Genomic DNA, 18,936 nt, shown 5'->3' with positions numbered 1-18,936 from the left:
AAGGGACCCAACCTACCATAATCCAGGCCTGACTCCTGGGGAACAGGTGTGTGGGAGATTGGGGGAGGGAGGCAAATTTGGCACCTTCTTTGAGAACTGTCCCCCAAACCTTATGTTTTGTATCTTGTTTCAACACGAAGGTGGGGGCAAATTGGTCTGCATCCTAATTTGAGTTTTTTAAAAAACTGTGGCACAGTTTCATGCCTTTGACACTCGATAGCCATAATGACCCTCTGCCGTTTCGGTTCTGAGCATGTGTGGGGAGGTAACCTTCCATGCTGAACTTGGAGAGGAATCATTTCTTCATACTGTTGGGCACCTGTTGGTCACCAGCTGGCAGGTCTAGCATCCACACTGTCCAGTGTCTACAGAGTGCCCCCTGGGTGCTTGGCCCTAAATAAGTGGTTCAGTAACTAGATGAATGAACTCTTGGAGGGCAGTGTTTTGCCCTCACTGACTTTCCATCATTGGGTACTGCTTGCACACAGACCTCGATGAATGTCTCTTACACTGGATTTAAGGTAGTGGTGCTATATGAGAGCTGGAATAATTCTTTCTGGCTCAGGTCTGCTTGCCTTGTCAACTCTTGATATTGGGTTAGGACCAATGTCCCAGGGATCTCTTTTTAACAAGCCTACAAACGACTCTGCTGCAAACACCTGTCGGGCAATGGAAGCATGCTAGCATGCTAGCGACCCTTGCAAGCATGCTAGAAGAGCAACACAGCAGCCTTGAGGAATGGGGGCCTGGGGTCTAGGCCTGGTAACATTTCGCCTGTCTGGGTATTGGGTTATTCATGGAGCTCTAAAGCTATGCTATGAAATGCTTATAAAGCTTTCTCCCAGCTCTACAGCTTTTGAATTCTTCTATTCATATCTGCATTTTCCCAGGAGTGTAGTTCGGACGTCGTGCATGAAGGCTGATAAGAGAAAGGGGCATCTTTTGTGACCGAGAACATGGACACTCTGTGGCTTTCACTTGGCCCTTGCGATATGGGCTCAGAGCAGTAAGCGTCTGTCTTCAACCCCACCACTGACAAAGAGCTTCCTGAAGTTTATTTCCAAGCCGGTTTCCCTTCTCTGGTATCTCCCACTCTGCCTTCTGCAAGGCTATTTGTCCTTGGTTAGCCTCGAGTGGGTTTCAGACCTCTCCTGAAAATAAGACCGCCTCCTTCTACAGCCATTCTTTCCTGTTTATTTTTCTCCTCCAAACTCCTGCATAATCATTTATTTTTCCAGCCTATCTATCCTTTTAGTTCCTTCAAGCTTCACAGCCCAGGGTCAGGATGTTGAGTTGTGAGGCTTTGATCACCCATTCTGGCATTAAGACTGCTTTCCATTCTGTTCTCCTACCCTTGCTCCTGGAATCAGGCCCCTCTCCCAATGTCTGCATCCCAGTCCTTCTGTGATCATTATAGCCAGGCATGCACTGGAATGTTTAGCAACTTCTATTGCATTTACCAGGCAGCCGGCCAGCCCCCTTGTGGGCCCTTCTGGTTTATCTGATGTGCTGCACTTGAAAAGCCCCTCCGTCTCATCTTCTAAGGTAATTTTCTTTGTACTTTAAAAGACATTTGCTTGCTTTTAGGATTCATTTCACTTAATTTTGAAGTTATTCCAGGGTTTAATTTTAATGCATTGAAAACTTAGACTATAGTCTTTTTCTCTCTTTGATTAGTTTAAGAATTTCCTTTTCATTTTTTTATAATAACTCTTCCTAGTGTACATGTTGAACACACAAGCCTGCGACTTATGGTGGCATTTTATCTTCTCTTTCCCTTCCTTTTTTTCTTTTGTTCTTTCTCATCCATTACATATCGTTTGGGTATTTACCTGCATGATTTCAAAGTCTGTATCACATCATTGAAAATCAGCTTCTTTTCTCTTGCAGATGATTTTTATGATGCTCATTGTTGAGAGACGCCACTACTAATGATGTTGGGTTTTTGTGCCAGAAAAAAAAAAAAAAATTCTTGAATTTGTGTGTATGGAGAAAATTTGAACGGACCTAGGCACAAACTGTTCTGACATCCAATCAAAGACAATCCTGTATGGCTATTAAGCAACACGGAAAGAAAAACAATAGTAAAAACCAAAGGCTAGCTACATCCAGAGTCTCATGGACCAGAAACATAATATTGCATTGTTATTCTGCATGTTCTAGCAAACACTCATTAATCAACACTCAGTGATTGCATCTGGATACACAGTGCAACTTAGAAAAATTACAGAATCCTACCGTGTCTTGAATACATGCTAGTGATCACACGGACAAAAGTAATTAATGACTTCTGTTGAGTTTCTACTTACGTTTTTATTAACCAAAATCAGTGGCTTAAGTTGGAAGGTACTCTTCGAACATAGGCACACAAAAGTAAATATTCACAGAGAATTTTGAACTCGATGCCAGAGGCCTGTTATCACTAATAGAAGGCCTTCTATTTATCAATGGATTATTTCATTTTAAGAAGTGGTAGGCAGATTTATAAATCTTGCACCTAGCCATGGTCCTTTCCGTCGCCCTTAGATATTATTGACGCCTTAAGCCAATATTTAGAATCTATCGTGACATAAGAGAAAAATCCAAAATAATCAATACAGGTGGGTGTGCTACTTCAAAAGTTGTTTGAATTTTTATTTAGCTTATTTCAAAATGTGACAAACCTATGTGAGCCCCCTCGAGAAAAACACCACCGTGACCTCAGTTTAAAATATTACCACACTAACTTTCTTCTTTTAAATTGGTGACAAAAATGCATTGGATACCAGCAGTCCATAGTTGGAAGCACACTCATAAAAGCTCTTGCTCCTTCAGTAGCTCTTGTGGAAGTGACTTGTCATCAAGTTGTAACTTATACTCTAATATTATGATAAAAACCCATATGCAAACTTGTATTTCAGTATCTTTTCTCACTAAGATTTGTATTTCAAAATCCTGTGTTCTACCAACCCTCTTGCTTGGTACTAAAAAGTTACTTGTTCATAATAGAATCAGATTTCGAGCCGAAGACCATGCTTTAACCTATAGGCATCTATCCCTCTCTAGTGGGAGAAATCCACACTGAGTTCTGATCCTTAATTTTGGTTTTATTTTAAATGTTTTTGAATAACAGATCTGAAGCTGACAGTATTGAAATGTGTTAATAACATTAAACATTCTATGCTTTTTGATCAAGTGTGAGGTATCCAAGGAAGCGAGAAGTCGAGTACAACATTCTTTAACCTGCTTTTAATTAGATCATTTGGGATTTAAGGCTCGATTTGGTTGAATTACACTGCAGCTCCTCACTCTTAGCTATTGGGTTTATTTAAATTACATTTCAAACTAGTCATTATAGAAAAGGGTTTTAGGAAATTTTCTGTGTGAAATAAAGGACAGCTCTTTGGAGAGCATGATGCTGTCTTTGTAGACTGAGAGACTTCGGGAAATGTCGTTGGTCTTTGGAGCTCAGAAACAGGAAGGTAGTTTATACTATCATCTTCAGTCCTGGAATGCTTCATTTTTTGTGTGTCACCATCCTGTTTGCTTTGAGAAGCTTCGAAGAGCATTCGCCCTGCCTTTCGATGGTGTGGACACACAGAGAACCAGTGAATCTGTATTGCCTCAAACTTGGGGGAGGAAGTCACCCACCTAGAATTTCTAATCATTTGTTAGCCTTTGAGAGGCTTTGATTCTTTATGATTTTTTTTTTTTTTTTTTTTAACTAGAGAAGAAAGACAAAGGAATTAAAATCAGTAATTGCTGTGCTGAGTATCTAATTTCTGGGACAAAGTGTCCATCCTATGACTATGGAACCCTCCATTAATAATATATGCATAGGGTGCCTGGGTGGCTCAGTGGGTTAAGCCTCTGCCTTCAGCTCAGGTCATAATCTCAGGGTTCTGGGATCGAGTCCCGCATCGGGCTCTCTGCTCAGCAGGGAGCCTGCTTCTCCCCCCATCTCTCTCTGCCTGCCTCTCTGCCTACTTGTGATCTCTCTCTATCAAATAAATAAGATCTTAAAAAAATAAAAAAAAGATATATGCATTAAAATTTGAGGAATCCATCACTTTGTCCTTTGGAATGCCCTGCTGTCCTATCTCTACCATGTGGTTCTAATGGTGATCCCATGACAAAGTATGACCTCTTCAAGTTAGCAATGAAATGTTAAAGTCCTATTCAAGATCACTTTAAAGATTATTTATTTATTTATTTATTTGACAGAGAGCGAGAGAGAGATCACAAGTAGGCAGAGAGGCAGGCAGAAAGAGAGAGAGAGAGAGAGGGAAGCAGGCTCCCTGCTGAGCAGAGAGCCCAATGCTGGACTCGATCCCAGGACTCTGGGATCATGACCTAAGCTGAAGGTAGAGGCTTCAGATAAATAAAGAAGCATAAATCTGTAATGAATTAAGGGAGCAAAGAAAACATACTCAGGGGCTTTAAATATTAAGGAAAAAGTAACAATGTTTCTATAGGCTTCTTGGGCCTGAATTTCTTATTTCTGACAATAAGGATGTCTTTACCTCCTGGTTCAGGGAAGGTACTTTTGAAGTGGGAGATTTATTTCCTGCTTTCTGGAGATAAAGGTGTGTTAGAGTATTCTTCCTGCACTGGCTGTTTCTAAAGTACCTTTAATTACAATATAAATAAGAGCATTCCAGGCAGAAGGAAAAGCCCAAGTGAACCCTCTACAGTGGGAGAAGCCCCTGAGGTTGTAGGAGAATGTGTATTTGACGGGGGAAATAAATGGGAATAAGGAATCATTTGAAGGGTTTGGTCAAGGCACGAGACGATGTGACTTATCCTTTTCAAGCCATGACTTTGTCTTCCGTCAGATTTTTAGAGCCTAAGGAGAAAGTAGTAGGATTCGTTGTGAGGCTAGTACAACTACTTGTCTAAGCATGCTATTCTATTTGCTTCAGTCATTCTAGTAGCAGTGGGTATGGTAAGAAACAGGTCTGATTAGGATATGTCTTGAAGGGAGAGCCAGCAAGTTTTCCAGATAAGCTGGACTTGGGATGTGACCAAAAGCTATCAGCAATAATAACTCTGATCATCTTGGTCTGGCTACCTTAAGATTAAAGTTGCCCTTCACTAAGGCTGAGGAGAATTTGGTGAGAATGGGTGGGAGGTAGGGTTTTCAGTTTTGGATGTGTGTAGTTTAAGATGACAATTAAGGCTCCGCGGTGGAGAGATGCCAAGTCAAGATGTGAAATTACATCTAAACACCTGTAATTCGTGAACTAAGTGGGAAACCGAGAAGGTAATAGATTCTTGCAAAGGGTCTCTGAGGCCCACACTTAGTTGACTGTGTGGATAAAATAATCATTGGTCGAGCCAACGGACTTTATTTGCTTTTTAACATGTGAAGCTGTGCACACACTTTATCAAGCAAACATACCCTACCAGAAGAAACACTTGACCTTTAACATTAAATGAAGTGCTCACAGCCCATCTGATGTGCAGAGGATTAGAGCACAGAAGGCAGAAAGGTGATAGCGTTCCTGTTATCAGCACAGAGGCAGAGTGTGTTTGTTCTCAACAGGGCAATTAGTAAATGGATAACACAATAAAAACTTAAAACCAGATCCCATCGTATACAATAGATTTGCATTGGCTCTCTAGCCCCCACTTAATTAGACCCTGATGACACACTTGTTTTTCTGTGTCGTGCAGTATTAAACTCTAGAATAAGTAAGAGCAAATATTTTTCCTGAGCATATATTCTTGTCAACCTCTGGGTTCAGGTGTAAGCATTAGTTTTGTGAAAAGTCTAATATTGAAAGAGGGTTAAAACAACTGATGATTAAAACTGAAACTGCTCACAGTCTCCATCTCCTCAAGTCAGTGGCCTCATTAAAAAAAATGTCCCCATTTAGGGGCACCCGGGGGGCTAAGTCAGTTCAGTGTCTGCTGGCTCAGGTCATGATCTCAGGATTGTGAGATCAAGCCTTTATGTCATCAGCCCCCATGCTGGGCAGGGAGCCCACTTAAGATTCTCTCTTTCTCCTCATTCCCTGTGTCCCTCCTCCCCACTTGCATGCATATGCTCTTTAAAAAAAAAAAAAGATAACATTTGGGCGCACTTGGGTGGCTTAGTGGGTTGGACATCTGCCTTAGGCTCGGGTTGTGATCCCAGGAGAGAGCCCCACATTAGGCTCCCCCATCAGCAGGGGGTCTGCTTCTCCCTCTCCCTCTGCACCCCCCCCATACTTGTGCATTCTTTCTCTCTCTCTCAAATAAAATATTTTAAAAAATTAACTTTCTGGGGCGCCTGGGTGGCTCAGTGGGTTAAAGCCACTGCCTTCAGCTCAGGTCATGATCTCAGGGTCCTGGGATCGAGCCCCGCATCGGGCTCTCTGCTCAGCAGGGAGCCTGCTCCCTCCTCTCTCTCTCTCTCTCTCTCTCTCTGCCTACGTGTGATCTCTCTCTCTGTCAAATAAATAAATAAAATCTTTAAAAAAAAAATTAACTTTCTAATTATGGCTCATAAGCCTAGGTATTAATTAATTGGATGTTATATTGACATGGATAGAATTTTGTATTTTTAATTTTCATTTAACTTTGTAATATGCTAGAATCTTTGCTCACTTGGGTTTTGTTTTTTCAGTTTGGTTGGGTTTGAGATACCTCATTCCAACACTCTCTAATTTCCTAGACAACTAGTATGAACAGCCTGATGAGACCTCTGCGCCTTTATGTAGGTGTTTTTGGTGTTTAGTATATTTTAAAGAGCATGTCAAAAGGATTTTCTGAAAAACTGGATTGGAAGTGTGATAGAAATACACTGAATGTGGTCCTTTTAGGATCCTACTACACACATTTCTCTGTAAGTAATTTGAATGGTGAGTATCTTGCCTGATCTGTAGATATAGGTGTAATCATTGTTTTTAATATACAAACAATAGTTCATGTTATCAATTTGTCATATTTTTTAGTTCCTCTATAGATGGACAGTCAAGATAGTTTTACTTTTTTGGTACCAACTACAGTGCTCATGAAACATGTTATGCAGTGTGTGGGCACAGAGTAAGCACACAATAAATTCTAGCTGCTATTATTGACACTTTTGATGTACATAAGTGCTAGAGCCCTGTACTCTTAACATGGTTACTAGAACTTTCCTCTTCCCCCTTGCCCATACTCGCTCCTATCTTTTTCTTCTTTTCCTCCTCCAGTAGCAGCTATAATGCTTCTGAGTCTTAAGCTCTCCCTTGGATCTGAGATCAATGACCTTCTGATACATTTTTCCATATATTTATAGTATGTCCCTCTAAACTTCTGGTTTGAAAATCAAATGTGGAGGGGCACCTGGATAGCTTAGTGGGTTAAAGCCTCTGCCTTCAGCTCAGGTCATGATCTCAGGGTCCTGGGATTGAGTCCCGCATCGGGCTCTCTGCTCAGTGGGGAGCCTGCTTCCTCCTCTCTCTCTGCCTGCCTCTCTGCCTACTTGTGATTTCTGTCTGTCAAATAAATAAATAAAATCTTTAAAAAAAAAATGAAAATCAAACGTGGGGAAAAAAAAAACAAACGTGAGTTGTTCCTCCAAAGCTAATTCTCCCCCCCACATTCAAAAAGAGTTGTATCAATGTTACAGATATCCCTTTACCCATCTGTATCTTGACATTATCATCCTGTCCCTTTGTAAGGCCTTCACCTCCATATCCAGTTAATCACAAGAATATGTGGATTGGATTGTTCCCATATCCCTCAAATACCTTTTTCCTATTTATTATCCTTAACTTTTATCATCCTAATTAAATATTTATGACTTCAAACCTAAGCACATACTTTTGTCTGTATCCTGTCAAATATTTTACCATACACTAGATTAAAATGTTAGGACATACTTTATAAACATCACTTTCTATCTAAAAGAAGCCAAAAGGTATATTTAAATCTACACAATGCAAGTCCCTGAATCATAACTTTTCAGAGGAAGGGACATTACCTAGGTCAAAGCATCTCCTCTGTAGAATTCCAGATGGCTGTGGTCATTAAGGGGTGGTTTGGATACATCTAATAGTGGGATCTACCCTTCTTCCCAACGGAGAGGCTTCATTTTTATTTATTTTAGATCGTGAGCGTGTTCTTCCTGAGCTTGAGTTAAATGCCTTTCATTGCTTTACACACATTTTTCTTAATTTGGCCTTTTGAAATTCCACAATAAGTCTAATTTCTCTGAAATATAATTTTCAACTCCACAAAGAATACTACTATACCTCCATTCCATTCCTGCATGCCATTTCTGACTTTTATGTTGCTAAAATAACAGACTTTCTAGGTTCCTTTGCCATCTTGGTCCGTCCGTCCCAAATACAGTAAAAATCTTCTTAAAATATGGACCTTCGAATTGAAAACAGTTGTCTAAATGAGAAAGAATTCATTAATTTATCAGTATTTGTTTAAACACTATTCAAAAGTAAAATGCAAATTGAGTAAATTTTAAAGATCTTACTTTAAAATTACTGTCTTTGGCTCGAAGATTCATCAGTCAGGTAGCATCCAGCTCTGAGGAGCTATACAAAATGAAAGATGTTAGGCAGAAAGAAGAGGGAATAAGGAAATGATCCTGGACCCCCCCCCCCAAAAAAAAAAAAAAACCCAGTTATTTCAAGGTCACTTTAGGGGATAGGAGAGGCCTATCACTTGGGTCTCCCTAACTAGAGCTTTCTTGTTTGACTGATTTAAGATGTTATTTCTGGGAGAACCAAAACTAATTCTCAGATTGGTTTCATGGGGCTTAGCATAGTGATTCCATTTTAGGCCCTATTGTATTTAACAATACTTACTTTGTGCAGATTCGGTGTGCTAGGTAAATAGGAAAACAGACACAAATACTAACCTCAGGAAACTTAGGAGAGACCACAAGGATAAAACATGAAATCTAAAAACGAATGTAATCTCTCAAGTAATGCAATTGTCATTGAAAAGATCTTTCCAGTCTTTTGTGCTGCTGTTCAGTCTGCGGTGAGATAGGAGAGAGACAAGGTTCATCGAGAGTTGTAGGTCTTGGGGCGCCTGGGTGGCTCAGTGGTTAAAGCCTCTGCTTTCGACTCAGGTCATGGTCCAAGGGATCCCTGGGATCAAGCCCGGCATCGGGCTCTCTGCTCAGCAGGAGGCCTGCTTCTCTTCCTCTCTCTCTCTGCCTGCCTCTCTACCTACTCGTGATCTCTGTCTGTCAAATAAATAAATAAAATCTTAAGAAAAAAAAAAAAAAAGAGTTGTAGGTCTTGGTGGGCCAGCCTCCAGATCTTTGATCCATGCACTGACAGCACAAGGTGATACGTATCTTCTGTGATTGTGAACTACGTAGGTTCAAAAAGATTCCCCCTTCCTAAGTTCAGAATGACCTCTTACTACCAACTACAAGAGCTATCTACTGACAGTGGTGAAGGGGAACTGAATTTGTTACCCCAAACTATGCCCTTTTGGGGCACAAGATGGCTTCAGGCTCTTTATAAGAAACCACAGACAGCTCTGAGAACGGAAAAGTTACTTTTTTGTAAGAGACGTTTGTATTTATAAGGGAAACCTCCGTTTGTAAGGGTGTCACCTTTTCTGTACCAGGAAGAGCAGGGGGACTGTAAGTCTCTAGAAACTTCTGTGGAGAAGACAGTGGTGTAAGTCTGCATCTTACTCTTGTTTACTGCGCTTTTCCTGGTAACCTCCCATAACTCTCTTCCCTACCCCCAACATCTTTTTTTTCCTTAGCTGGAGTTACTGTTTAAGGTGGTAGCTTGGGCCATTTTGGAAAGTCCCTCAGTTTTCCTGGATGTCTCCCACGTGTGTAGGAGGTGTACATGTCATTAAAATGTTTGTTTTTTCTTCTGTTGGTCTGTTTATTTCAAGTGTGTCTTAGCCAAGAACTTGTTAAGGTAGAGGGAGAATTATTTTTCTTCCCCCCACAGTGGCCAAGTTAGAGGGACTTGTGTATCTGCTAAGTTTACTGGCTGTAAATGGTTCAAGATACATAATCTGTATCCATCCCCAGTCACCTGTGTGTGTGTGTGTGTGTGTCTGTCTGTCTGTGTGTGTGTGTGGGGGGGAGGTTGGTCACATTCTCTAGCTCATATACTGCCCCCAGACTAATCTTCCTGAAGCACAGATTAGGTTGGTCATGCTTAAGGGTAACTTTTGTTGAGTTAAGTTTGGCTTGAAAGGTAGAAACTTACCGAAGAACTAGAGCACTTTTGTTTCCCCTTTGATAGCAATATGGTTCTTCCTCTAATGCTGAATTCCCTAACAGAGTGACTCAAGAATTTCTATTTCTCTGTTATTGTCTTAGCGGTGTTTAGGCACAAAGAAAACAAAGGGTTTTTCTTTATGCACTCCAGCCGCCTTGGGTCCTGGGAGGTATTGATTAAAAAACACCACTCATAGGAGCAGTGGTTGAATTAATACATTAGTGTAGGATGAGACATGAGAACAGATAAAAACATTTTAATTATTTTCTTCTTTAGGCAGTCACTTAGACTGCTTTCTGACATCTGAGGCTCAGAGTGTAGTGAACACAGGGCTGCTGGGAGTACGGATCCCAGGCAGGATGTTTGTGCTGCATCCAGATGTAGGGAAATGGGGAGGGACTTGTGAACTGGCCAATCGATCAGCCGTCTCCAGAGACCTGGCTTTGGTTCACAATATAATCATATCTAGATAATGGCCCTTAAGGGAAAGCTGAGTTCCTTTATCTCTGCCTGTAATAAATTAAGCATATTTATATTTAATCACCAAGACCTCAATGTCAAGCTCTTTGTCAAAAGCCTGATAAGGTGGCGAAAGGAAAGGGGAAAAAAAAAAAACCCTTGCGACCCCACAGAACTTTTCTCCTGTTTTCTTATAAACCTTCTCAAAGAACCAAAGCCCAGGGAGGCTTCTGTTCATTGTTTGGGCTTCCCCCGGGGCTGGCCAGCTACTCTTCAAGCCAGAATATCCAGTTATTCCTCATTTTCTCTTTTCCTCGCTCTACCTTGATCTGTCATCAGATAATTTTATCACTTACACTTGAAATCCTGTTTCTATTCCCTTCACTTTCTCCATCTGCTCTCCCCATGTCTTGTGTCAGGCACCATTCCATCCTTCCTGTCACTGAACCGGCCTCCTGACTGGTCTCCCTACACACACGTTGGGCCCATTGAGGGTCATTCTTCACCTGGAAGAATGATCTTAGGAGTAACTTGGATAGCACCCCTCCTCTGCTCAGACCCCTGTGGTGACTTCCCACTGACCTTTTAGTGAAATGCATACCACATCCTTCAGGGGCCTTCAAGGGCTCCCATCATGCTCCAGGGCTCTCCTGGAGTCCTTCTTCCTTCCGCACTTGAGTTTCTCAGCACTGCCGCACCCTGCTCTCTGTCCTGCCTCAGGACGGGAGCCTCCTCTTCTCTGCTTGGAATATTCTTCCCTGCTGTGCATACCAATCTCCCCTCACACTATCTTGGGGTCTCAGGTGAAAGGCCACCATTTCAGAGGTGACCCTGACCAGCCTATTTAAAATACAATTTTATACCAGTGTTCTTTTCCTTGTTGGTGTCTTTCTTGTTTGTTTCCTTCAAGCCATATATCAAAAGTAATTTTTTTTTTTCCATCTACTTTTGTTTCGGTCTTTCTCCCATGATAGAATATACATTTCACGAGATCAGAGACCATGCCAATCTTGTTCATTGTTGTTTTCCCAAGCATCGAGGCTAGTGCCTGAGCACAGTTAATGCTCAATAAATAAATACATATTTATTGGTGGTCAGTACCACTGAAGTAGTCTCTTTTCCCCCATATCTATGGGCTAGAGCAAGAGGAAAGACTGAATTTAATGGTATACCCCATGAGAAACTAGGGCGCTTTTGTTTTCTGCCTCAGTATCCATAGTGCAATCCTAGTACTTTTTTTTTTCTTTTTTAAAGATTTTATTTATTTGGGTAGGGGAGAGGAGGAGTGGGGAAAGGGTAGAGGCAGAGGGAGAAACGGGCTCCCCACTAAGCAGAGAGCCCAATGCAGGGCTTGATCCCAGGACCCCAGGATCATGATCTTAGCCAAAGTCCGATGCCTAAATGACTTCGTCACCCAGGTGCCCCACAATTCTAGGATGTTCTTACTCAGATGCCATAGGCCTGCTCTATGGACTGGTGGTGCCAGTATGACACGATTTGGGCCAAGATCATCCCAGCATTCTTAAAGTCTTTCCTTGACTTAATTGACATGGACTCCAGCATTTCAAGAACCAAAATGTTTCCAGCAGATACTATGTGTGTTCTACTATGCCAAGGGCTCTGTTGTGCTTCCCACCACCCCTTTGTGGATAGTATTATCACCAGCTTCAGTGGAGAAGCTCAGGCTGATGGAAGTGGGAAGGTGTGCCCAGCGCCCCTGTGGCTAGCGGATCCTGGATTGTAATGGCGGGCTCTGACTCCAGCTCTCAGTATCTTAACTCTAATACATAGGTTTGCCATAAATACTCTCCCCTCTAAAATGTTCTATTTTTACTGATGTCGTGGTGGTAACATTCTACATCACCACACAATATTTCCCATGATTTCATTGGGTCCCTCTCCTCTATGACAGAAATCCAGAAATTCAAAAAAGACCAAGCCTGACAGGCAAAATGCACAGAAAAGAAGGGTAGGTAGTGATGCAATACTGAAAGTTTCATACCAGCTACTTTACTCTTGGCAACAACAATGGCTCCTACATCCTTAGAGCTGAGCCAATATTTGTTTCCCGAATAGCTTCAAAATAACTTTACTGAGAGATGGACAAGATGATTGTATATATTTTCCTTAAATTTGTCACTAGTTTCAGAATTTACAGTGAGAAATAAGAAGAAATCCTCTGGTTCATGATGTTTTCATGTGGTGCGTGTTCACACACTGACTTTATATGGGGAGTATCTCCTTTAATCTCTATATAATAAGGTAGTGACTATTATAACATTATAGGGTGGTAGAGTCCGATTTATGGGAAGCTTTAGGCAATTTAACTTTATTTATTTACTTACTTATTATGGAGGGAGGCTTCATGCCCATTGTGGAGCCCAACACAGGATTTGGACTCAGGATCTTGAGATCAAGACCTGAGCTTAGATCAAGGGTCAAGGGTCAGACACATAAACCACAGAACCACTCCAGAGTCCCTAGGCAATTTTATATTCCAGACTTTATATTAATGTCCTCTATGTTAACCCTCTTGCTTTGTGGTGCTCTCCGCACCCCCCATACTGCTGATCTCCTGAGTAACATGGCAGTAGGACCAGCGAAACTATCAAAGGTGTCAAAGACAGATGGACTTTGCTTGTCAGTCCTGGTTCCCGCTTTTCCTAGCGGCGGAACCCTGAGCACAGTTTTTACGTTGCTGTGGCCGAGGTTCCTGCTGTATCCAGTGGAGATGATCTGAACCTGAGAGTTGTTCCAAGAATTAAGTGAAGTAACATGTGTAAAACCATGGTGGACACAGGGGAGGTGATCAAATGGTGTCGCCTCACCACAGTCTCCAGCATGGGCCATGTTGTCTCCGGTCTGAGTTGCACTTGGCCTTCCCTCTCTCCGGCTCCTTCAGGCTGCGCATGTCACTCATGCCTTTCATGCTTGGGGATTGCATGGGGACTGGCTCCCTATTTCTCAATGCTTTAAATGTCATCCTGTTGCTTTTCCTAGGCAGTAATTTACCTTTGACAGTGATGGATTATTATTCAGCTATGATTCATAGTGGGATTTCCATATAAGGACAGAGTGGCCTATCAATGAGGAGTGCTGCTGTTTTAAATATGGGAAATATTTTCAGTAATTTCCTAATTAGCATGAGTAGATATAAAAGCCGTTGGCTGAGCTCTGTGAGGAGCACGTTCTAACTCCTGTAACGCATATATGTGGTTAAATTCCCTCTGGAGTGGGGGTTCATTCAGCACACGCAGTCTAATGGGATCTGTCCCGTAAACATGTGACTTAGTGCCCCGGTTGAGGATGGTGAGCTAGAGGAGTTTAGATGCCGACTGAGGGGGTTGCCCAGGGAGACATTAGAGATCTTTGTCTGAGCTTCTCTTTCGGATAAGTGTGATAACGGTCTTTGACCCTTCCCATTCCATGGGAGACTTACAAGGATCGGAATCTGAAAAAAATCCAAACTTGGTTTTGTTTAAATCATCACTGACTGGCTTGCTGCATGAGGTCAAAGCCAGTTAAAGTCTGAATGTCTATGATTTGTCCCGAGGGGATCAGGTAAGGAAGGCCGATTAAATAATATGTCCATCTTTAAAACTAGAAAAAAATGCAAAAACCAGGTAAAAAACCCAAGTCCCCACTTCACTGAATTCTGTTTCATTATTGTCCCTATGAAAAAGTGTCCCATATTGCCATCTGTCCAGGGATATTCCCTGAGCTCTTTGGAGAGGCAGTCTTGAGTGTTGTCATTGCAGAGGTAGAAGAATCCCTCCGCTTCTAATACACCCTCTCACTGAGCACTTAAGGCACCAAGGCTGGGAAATTTAGTCCTATAACAAACTGCTCATAAGGTTAGACCCTGAATCTTAAGCCTCCCAGCCTAGGACTCTTGCACCAGACAGTGGCTGCATCCTAGACCATACTATCCAACCTTTGGCCATAATATTGTAACTGAGATTTAGTACATGATTTTTGTTATACCCAAGTTTTCGCATCCGAGAGACCACCAAGGAGCCAACACCGATGCAATCACACGAGGGTTTATTTAACAAGCTTAAGCTTGGGTCCACGTCCCTACTCTGCTGTGTGGGGTGTACTTGGGCCCAAGTTTAAGCTTGTCAAATAAACCCTCGTGTGATTGCATTAGTGTTAGCTCCTTGGTGGTCTCTCGGATGCGAAAACTCAGGTATAACAATTTTGATTACACTCAAAGCTTTAAGCAATTTTAGTCTAGTTACTCCTCTTCTCTGAAGGTAAAGGTTTTCAGAGTCTGTGGAACCTCTTCTAACAGACCATAGCACTATTGATGCATGTACCTTAGGGAAACTAAAATGGTACTTGAGTCACAACTGACTTTGTGTCAATGTCCAAGAGTCCCCCCAAGCAAGAAAGAATTCTGCCAGCATGTGGTCTTTAGACTCAAACTTCAGTTCTTCTCTGGGTCTCCGGTCTGTTGGCCATCTCTGCACAATCATGTGAGCCAATTTTAAGTCTGTCAATCCTACTCTCTGTCTTTCTGTGTAAATGTAGACCTCACGAAACTTAGAGACCACACATGTCCTGTTGATTCTGTTTCCACTTGATCCCTAATTAATGCAGATTTTGTTATTGGGAAATAAATGGCTGCTGCTCATAACAAATGCCTAAAAATGTGGATGTGGCTTTAGAACTAAGTAGTAGGTAGAGACTGGCACAAGATAGACAATGTCTAGCTTACCTTGTGGTGGCAGTTGGTGGAAATATAGATGTTAAAGGTTTTGTGGGAGATGGACATTGTAAATAATGAAGTTGAATGTTTCATTGAGTGAATTTCTAAGCAAAGTATTGAAGGTGTAGTCTGGCTTTTGCTTGTTGCTCAGAGTAAAATGCCAAATGAGAGAGCTAAATTGGGATTCCTGGGTGGCTCAGTTGGTTATGCCTTGCCTTTGGCTTTGGTCATGATCCCAAGGTCCTGGGATCCAGTCCTGAATTAGCTCCTTGCTCCATGGGGAGCCTGCTTCTTCCTCTCCTTCTCTCTGCTGCTCTGCCTACTTGTGCTCTCTCTCTCCCTGACAAACAAATAAGTAAAATCTTAAAATTTAAAAAAAGGAAAGATAAAGAAGGTGTTCTTATAAAGAAACCAGAGCTTGAACATTTGTAAAATTCTCAGGCTATCCATATTGCAAAAAAATGAGCAACCCCTTCCAGAGGAAACACCAAAGGTGTGGCTGGGCAGTCATTTGATAAAGAGATTATGGATGTGACTCCTGGACCAAATCAGCCTTGTCAACAGGACACGGGAACAGACATGGGTTTATAACAGAAACACTGCCAGTTTGGACTAAAGTGGGCAGAAGTAGAATGATGTGAAGGAAGACTGTCAGGTTTCTGGGCTGCTGTGGGGTGAAACAATAGGGCTATCTGGCAGCGAACATGCCTTGCCCTTCAAGAAAAGGGAAGAATGACCTACAAGGTGATTGGGAGATTGGCAGAGCTGCCGCTGCCCCTGTGCGCCAGAGGGCACAGGTTAGGGAGGTGAGACAGTTGTCTGTCTCCTCAGTTGTAGAAGGCAGGGCCCTCTCCTAGGCTTCAAGGGGCCCCTCTGCAGCTCAGGCAGAGCCATCACACTCACTGGCCCCCAGGAAAAGGCATCAGACCAGAGTAGATTAATTTTGACCCTTAAAATCTAACGGACTCTGCCCTGCTAGGTTTCAGACTTATTTGAGACCTGTGATTCACTGCTCCTTTCCTGTTTTTCCTTTTTGAAAGGGAAGGTCTGTCTGATGCGTGTCCCACCACTGAATTTCTGAAGCATATAATGTGCCCAGTTTCACAAGTTCACAGCTGGAGACGAATTTTGCCTCAAAATAAATCCTTAAGTCACACTTACACTTGATTTACGAGAGATTTGGGACTTACTGTTGATACTGGAATGGGTTCAGACTTTGGGATTCATTTAGGTGGGGGTGGGTATGTTTGGTATGTGAGAAGGACATGAATTTTGGGGGGTCCAGAGTATAGATTGTTATGACCTGAAGAGTCCCCCCACCCCCAGATTTCATATTTCAAAGTCCCAAACCCCAGGACCTCAGAATGTGAGTATATTTAGGTATATTTAGAGATTGGTCCTTTATTTATTAATATTTTTTTAAAAATTGAGACAGAGTGAATGGATACAAGTCAAGGGAAGAGGCAGAGGGAGAAGCAGGCTCCCCGCTGAGCAGGGAGCCTGAAGCAGGGCTCAGTCCCAGGACCCTGAGATCATGACCTCAGCCAAAAGCAGATGCTTAACCAACTGATCCACCCAGGTGCCCCAAGATCAGACTTTTGAAGGGGTTTGATTAAGTGAAGATAATGCCATTAAGTTGGGCCCTAATCCAACCTGACTAGTGTCCTTCTAGGAGGAAATCTGGACACGCAAAGATGCTGGGGATGAACACTTGCACAAAGGAAAGGCCATTTGTGGACACAGGAGAAGGTGGGAGAAGGCGGCCATCTGCGAGCCAAGGGCAGAGGTCTCAGGATAAATCAAACCTGTCCATACCTTGACCTTGGACTCCCAGCCTCCACACCTGTGAAGAATTGAAGTTCTGTTCTTTAAGCCACCGATTCTTTGTTACAGCAGCCCTAGCAAACTCATACACTTGGCAAACTTCTAGGTAGATCATTCTGAACGGCTCACGTAAAGTCTGCCTTCTCTGTGCAGTTTCCTTCCACATATATGATGCGTTGGGTTGGTTATTGTGAAAGTTAGGCAGCCAGGGGTATTCTGCTACTTTGGAATCCCGAGACCCCATGTGAGCCAGGTTCATCAAAGATTTATGCTGAATTACAATTACATCCAACTTTAATTATATTATAGGCATTTTTGGGGTTCACATTGATCATTTAGTTTCCAGAGTTAATCAATATGACCCATTGAAAAGCGAGAGATAATCACTATTCATATACCAACTTTGACTTCACTTACGTATAACTCCAGTGGGAAGGACACATTATAAAAAGATAGTATATATCTTATATATATTATATATTTCTATATTATAGAAATATATAATAAATATTATATATTTCCTTAAAATTGTGAGTCGGTTGTTGTTTAAAACCAGATCTCTCCTTACTTAGCAGTTCCATTTTCTCTCTTTTGGCCGCCATTAGGAACATGAGTACAGCGTTTTCTTAATATATTTTGCTTTATTAAGGATTCTGGAGGCTTGTGGGAGGGAAATCTCTAGATAACCAAAGTTGTCTTTTATTTACCCAAACTAAAAGAGACCCCCTAGTAATCCTGGATGGAAACATCTGTATGCACACGAATGATACCTTAGCTTGGTGTATCAGATAGCCTGGACCAGGATCTCCTTATGAACGCTATTATTCTTCTGACCTTTGGGAGAGTGGGGAGCTCAGGAGATGTTTATTACAAGAGTTCAGTGCTGGTTGTCATTTTACCAAACAGCTTCAGATCACTATGACTTGAGTTCTTGGGGATAGTTTTAGAATTTTTGCTTTTTTTTTAAAAAAAATCAGAATTTTCCTTAACTATATTGGATTGTTTCATATTCTTCCTTTTCATAGGCTTGCCTATAGCATTCCTTCTCACCATTTCTTATTTGTTTTTTAAAAAATTCACTGCACACTTACATAATTGAATTGGCTAGTGCTGTTTGCAAAGTAAGCAAAAATAGGCATGATTATAGGCCTAATTTATAGTGCTTGAACTTTATAGTATTAACATTCATTTTTAGAGATTACCCATGCTTTCTGTTGTCTTGTTTACATTCAGGTAGTTGAGGCTGCAGAGTTGAACTTGAAGGAAAGAAAATACTTTTATAGAGGGTTTCATCAAGCAAGGACCTCTTTTGAAAAGATTATCTCTTCCTGGCTTCCGACGTTTTTCTGCAAGTGAGATGTAAATGCTTTGTTTTAGAGAACACCTGATCATTTATTTACCATTTAGTAACTTTCTAAAACAAACATTCACTGCATTAGGGAGACACTGACTTTTACTGTGGCTATTAAGATGACAGACCCAAGTCTTTAAGCAATAAGTCTGCGTTTGATACATTCCACTTGACTTCCATCGGAGCTGTCCTTTAAAGGTACCCCAATACAAGATCGTCCCATTACCACGTCCTTCAATTTGTACTAGTTTTCACAAACTAGATGTTTTTGATGGCTCATTTTCATGAAGTGAGGAACCCAAGCATTATCTTATCCGTGGTAGCTCTAGCAACATACTCAAAAATACACTTGAAGACAGCACTATAGACATTGTTTCCTTGTGGGAGGAAATCCGCAACTCAAAATAATTCTTTTTTGTTCTTTC

General features: G+C 41.7%; 1 protein-coding gene across 4 annotated transcripts in view; it reads left to right on the top strand.

Annotated features, from left to right (window-relative positions):
• Positions 1-18,936, top strand: part of UNC5D (unc-5 netrin receptor D) — a 544,123-nt gene that overhangs the window by 233,507 nt on the left and 291,680 nt on the right. The gene's annotated exons all lie outside the window — the stretch shown is intronic.

This window comes from Mustela lutreola, chromosome 18, assembly GCF_030435805.1.
Source record: "Mustela lutreola isolate mMusLut2 chromosome 18, mMusLut2.pri, whole genome shotgun sequence".
In the NCBI taxonomy this organism is placed as follows: Eukaryota; Metazoa; Chordata; class Mammalia; order Carnivora; family Mustelidae; genus Mustela; species Mustela lutreola.
The sequence above is the reverse complement of the archived record's forward strand: the minus strand, read 5'-3'. Positions and strand labels throughout refer to the sequence as shown.